The sequence below is a fragment of the Ixodes scapularis genome, unplaced genomic scaffold, assembly GCF_016920785.2.
Source record: "Ixodes scapularis isolate PalLabHiFi unplaced genomic scaffold, ASM1692078v2 PGA_scaffold10__122_contigs__length_95168666, whole genome shotgun sequence".
In the NCBI taxonomy this organism is placed as follows: domain Eukaryota; kingdom Metazoa; phylum Arthropoda; class Arachnida; order Ixodida; family Ixodidae; genus Ixodes; species Ixodes scapularis.
Window position 1 is genome coordinate 53,632,896 of NW_024609836.1, and position 5,394 is coordinate 53,638,289.

The 5,394-nt window shown below is 43.9% G+C and overlaps 1 pseudogene; it reads right to left on the reverse strand.

The window, feature by feature from the left end:
- Positions 1–3,048: 3,048 nt before the first annotated feature.
- Positions 3,049–4,830, reverse strand: LOC115328141 (annotated as a pseudogene).
- Between the last annotated feature and the right edge of the window lie 564 nt (positions 4,831–5,394).

A 5,394-nucleotide genomic window follows, 5' to 3' on the forward strand; every position in this document is an offset into this window, starting at 1 on the left:
AGATGACGGGCTCCCCACTGCGGTGAGACGCCGAAACATACTTCTCCCGAGCGATGGAACGTCCGCTCGTGCTCCTCGCCTTCCTCGTGCTACCGCTTCCTTTTTCGTTGGGTTTGAAATCCATGTTTTGGGCGCTCGCCACTGCGAAAGGTGTGCACTGACGACCAGGTTCCCCGAGAAATGCTCTGTACTAACCGGATCCTCGCGTTCCAAAAGTGCGACCGAGCACCCTATGGTTCCGTCGTCAAACCGCCAGGCTTTGTGTGTATAGAGGAGGCTATGCCATAGCGGAAAACGGAAACTCGACCGTGTAGATTTTATTTAGTCAGTTACTTTTGGAGTGACACCTAATTAAAAATTGTTCTGTGCTTTTACACCTTTACTAAGCGGAAGCGCGCTTTCTTTCTCGCTCCATCGAAAATTACGATGGTGCAGAACAAAATGTGTACCCTAGTCAATTGGTGTTTCGTGACATCAAAGAAATAATATATATACACCTTGAATAAGATTCCCCAGACTTTTTGCTTTTATTTATTCGAACCAAATTCAAGTGCGATTCCCGCTCCTGAGGAAAGGCGCAAGGAAATGTGCGCATTTGTAAGCTGGAGCAAACATTAAAAGAGCACATGTTGCAAGCATCACCTACAAGAAGACAGACAAAGCACAGCTAGAAATTATTATGCCGCAACGCCGGCTTACAAGAAACACAGCAGCAAAAATATCTTTAATTGATCAGCTTCGACGACAAGTAGCAAAAAGACTGTAAATATATCAGTTGTAAGTGAACATTCAAAACGGGAAAACGTCGCATTGCAAGGCCGCGAATAATTGCACGAATGCACCAACATTGAGGTCTTTCGCACGGCACACTCAAAGCAGCAACCATCACAAATCACCTCCCACAAAATCCGAGTGCATTTAGAGCTTGCGCGAGTGCCATTACAAGGGCAGCTCGGGGTGTCGCGTAATTCGCTATCCTTGTGGCGCCGTTGTACTTTCTGCGTCGCCTGCTGATCCTGAGAATTTTCACGTACGTGCGCTCTCGGTTCCTCACCCGTACCTCATCCCAACTTTCCCTACAAAGAGCCTCATTCAGCGCACACCATCGGAAGTTCACCGGACCCTCTACGGATTTTCGAGGTCTAACAATATGTCCTGCAGGTTTATCTGATCCGTTGATCCTGCGCACGCGACTGCACAGTAGAGTGTCGACCACATCCCCGCACGAATAAAAGAGTCAATGACGGGGTCAGAACCAAGGTTCGCAAATATTGAAGCCCCTTGATAAAAGCCTTTCATTCACTGAAATTAGTCCCGTCAGCGGGTCAGTATATTTCGGGAGAAACAATTGATATCATTCATAGGTCGCTGGTTTGTATCCGGATTGTCGGGTGTAGGTCTTGTTTTCTTGTAAACACAGCTGTGGCCGCAAGGGCTGGAGTGCTCATGTGATTGGTGACGTCACCAGGAGCTGTCGCGAAGTACGATCACAGAATTTCTTCGGGGGGTCCCGACTAACAGCCGTAACACGTCACATCGAAATAACTCTGACTGTCCTGGACAGAGCGTTGACACACGTATTAAGTTTGCTTCCACAGTGCCATGTTCAAACGATGGAGTAACCCCCACACAAAGCTGCGTGACGACAGCCGGCGAGGCGTCTCTCACCGCAACTCCGTGAGAAATGTTTGTACCATCTGGACATTTCCTCCGCGCCTCCGACCAGGAGCGAGTGGAGTTCGATGTCACCGCGCCGCCTCAGAAAGCCGTGATGTCAGCATCACTCAATGCGCACTCGTGGGGGGAAAGTCACGTTTTATTCTCGTGTAAATAGCGGATAAGCAAAAATGCCAGCAAAAAGTGTCAACACGCCTAACTCGGAACTCTGGCACCAGACAGGTAACAAACGTTCACATAAAAGAGTATCATTACACATAACAAATCACAACTTGGGCAAGCACAAGACAAAAACGTGAACACACACTACAAAAGGCTATTGCTTCGCACAAGCACAGCCTCATTGAAATTACATTTAACGCCAATTTCATAAATTGTTTAATGATAAAAATAGTCTGAAATAATATAAATATTAATGACTGAAAAAGTCTGAACTGAAAGTCTCCATGTGAAACTTTCCACCATATCACATTTCTTTGAGCATTTAAATCATGCTGAAGACGTATTCAAGACAGCAAAATTTTCCACAAGCATGCAAAGTAGAGTTAGGTAATTGTTTTTCTAAAGCTGTCCTACTAGTTCGTACCTAAAGCTCTTTCTCTTCTGGAGATAAAGGTATCGCATACCTTGATCAGTTCTGTGCCCCGAAAATCCTACGTAATCCCAGCAGACGCGTTTGTCATCCAGTCCTCTAATCAGTCGAAAACCAGAATGAATCGGTCAGGCACCTAGACATTGTACTTCGACGATTGCTCTTCGATTTTGGGGGAAAGTTCGGTATACAGGCACAACTTCAAAAACCTGGCTGTTTTATACTGAATCACTCCAATTTTAAGGTGGGAAAAGTTACAAACTTTGGTCTACGAATTCACCGACAACACCATTGGATATTGTTGAAGCCTTCCTCGATCCAAAAGACTCGAAATGTTATAATTGCGTTTTGTGTGCCGCAAACCACAGCAGCTTCATTGACTCCACTGAATACAAAAGTTTAAAAGAAGTCTACTTAAAGAGAGTCCACCGTCTCCCCACATGAACTGAAGGATGTCTAGTTGGTTGAAGATAAAGTAAGTAGGCAGGCGAGCTGGTTGATGTTACACATTTTTTGAAGACCGGAGACGACGCCCCTTCTTCGTCCCCTTCTTTGTCCGTCGTCTCCGGTCTTCAAAAATGTCTAGTTGGTGTTCACTTGACACACTGGAACCCACCTCTAAACCTTATATAATCTTTCCGACAATATACGTAAACAATATAGCACCATACCGTAACACGTTTACGTCAGAATTTATAATTTCTTAACACCTAGTCTACGTGAGAAATACTGCAAGGAATACTTGAGAAATCATTTATGCACAACAATTTGTCTGGATCTCAAAGTGTATGAACCCTACACCGATTCCAAGGTAAGGTGAGGCCTTGAGTTATCTGTACTATGCTCTGTATAATAAAAACTGAGATAGAAAGAATTATTCCACCACCCCATACAACGAAACATGGTCGAAGGTCACTCAGTGTGACGGGTTCTTCTTTAGTCATACTTGTATGTGTCTTAAATTTACGTGTGCGAAACCGTTTATGATTAGAGAAAGACACAAAATGTTTAAAAATGCCAGCCTCAAAGGCTCGCGAAAAAAGATTACGCATGGCATTTCGGTAAGGAGAGATGGTCCTTATTTCAGGTCCAGTAAGTACCTGAAACGCAACAGACTCTATGTAGTTCCTGTCGATTAGTTGGTCCTTGAATTCGTCATATCCAGAGCCAAAAATCATAAACTGATCCTTTCCGTCATTTCCTATTTTAATTTCACCAGATGATTTGACACACTTTTTGAGCTCATTGCTTTTAACACCTTTAACCTCTTGGGTGAAAACATTACTGAGAACACACAACCTAAAATCTCTCACTGGTGTTGTTGCTGTGATTGACTCACCCGCAAGAGGGACGTTTTAAAAAAGTGAAACAAGAACCCCTTTGTACCCGGTGGCAAGCACAGTCGCGCATAGAGCGCATGTTCCAAGAATGAATCGCAGCGAAAGAAACCTTTCACTATCTCGAGTCGCGGGACACCCCTGTTGCAAGAAGAAAGCTGCAAAGGGTAAAGCCAGAATATGAACATCTGCTTGTTTTTCGTTGCGAATCTTGGTGATTATGAAGCCAGTAATAAATAAAAAGAAAAAAGTTGCCAAAATGGCCAGCCAAACGAATGAATTGAGCGGCAAAAATAGAAGAGTTTCTTTCAACACTGGCTCCCTGTCTCTTGCGTAAAATAACCCATCGAGGCTGTCATAAGGGTAAGTAGTGGAGAATGACGGAAACAAGTGACCTGCAGTGTGTAAAACAGAAAAGTAAAGAAGAGAAGACTGGTTCAGATAACTTTGCACAGCACGCTGAAAATATTCATTTAAAGTAGTGATGTATGTGGCATGAAACGAAGCGTTCTGTTGTTTGAATATACTGCCCAACGCTTCCAATTTCGCTCTATCACAAAAGTAATGGTGCTGACAATACATTTTTATCGTGATTCCATGGATTGAACGATTCTTAAGAAAGTTGACAAAACTAACAGTATGGTTGGTTTTTGAACAGTTCAGACACCGAAGTTTAGGATATTCTAAAGCATAGATAAGCTTATTGTGCACCATAAAAGCCAAAGAAACTCCAGCATTAATTACTAATGCGTCCATTCGCCTTGCTTTACGTAAATTACTGTAAGTATAACCATACCCCGTGGGGTCATCAGAAATCACGTACAAATGCATTACGTACGGATGTGATAAAATGATTGAAAGAATGTTCCAGGTTGTTGATTTGCAAAACACGAGCACAAGAGCGTGGTGGTCCTGATCCACGGTGCCGCGTTGTCGCTGGTAAAAAAGCGCTGATGTTCCTCTTAGAACTCGAACACTTCTCGGCGCCTTCCTCAGCAATTGGGCCAGGGCAAAACTTTCGTCCACGCCAAACTCCGGTGGCACAGCAATGTCTACATGAGCCAGTTCACTTGCTGCGACGATGTACTGCTGGAAACCGTCAGAAGCCGCAATGTCTTTCCAGAAGGGACAGTCTTCGGGATTCACGTGATGCACGCCGAAGGACAGTACCGTTAGGCTTAATAGCGCCACAAAGCTTACGATTGACTGCTCCCAAATCGCCATGTGAAGAATCAAATATTGACAAGCACTTCGACTTTTATCAAAGAGGTATTGCATTCGACTCTGGAATCCGAGGAAGCGTTTCACGAATCAAGAGGTCTGTTCTTCCCATGTCTTCAGCATCGCGTCTCTGCCTTAGAAGTATAAAAGGATCAGAACTAAAGCACCTTCGTTCGTACTTGAGACTACAGACAGCAGCATTTTTTGTTGTTGAACAGAAAATTCTGCTGCGCCACAAATGATTAATGTAGGCGTTACCTTTTTTTTATAACTTGGCGAAATGTGGGTTGCATTTTGTTTTTGAGCAACAGGCCTCTACTTAATTTTCGGAATGAAACTTTCGTTCCTTGTTGAGAGCACACAGATCGATGGCGAACAAGCTGACAAGTGCTAAATTGATTTTTCTCCTGTAGCCTGCCTCATCTAGGTACTATGCCGAGAATTTTAGAGAAATATTACGAAGCGCGACGCAGGGGGTGTGTACATGTAAAGCACATTTCTGCTTGTAATGTTTTTGGAAAATCGATAATATATTTTGTCGGCGCTGGAAATGCCGCGACGGCGCGA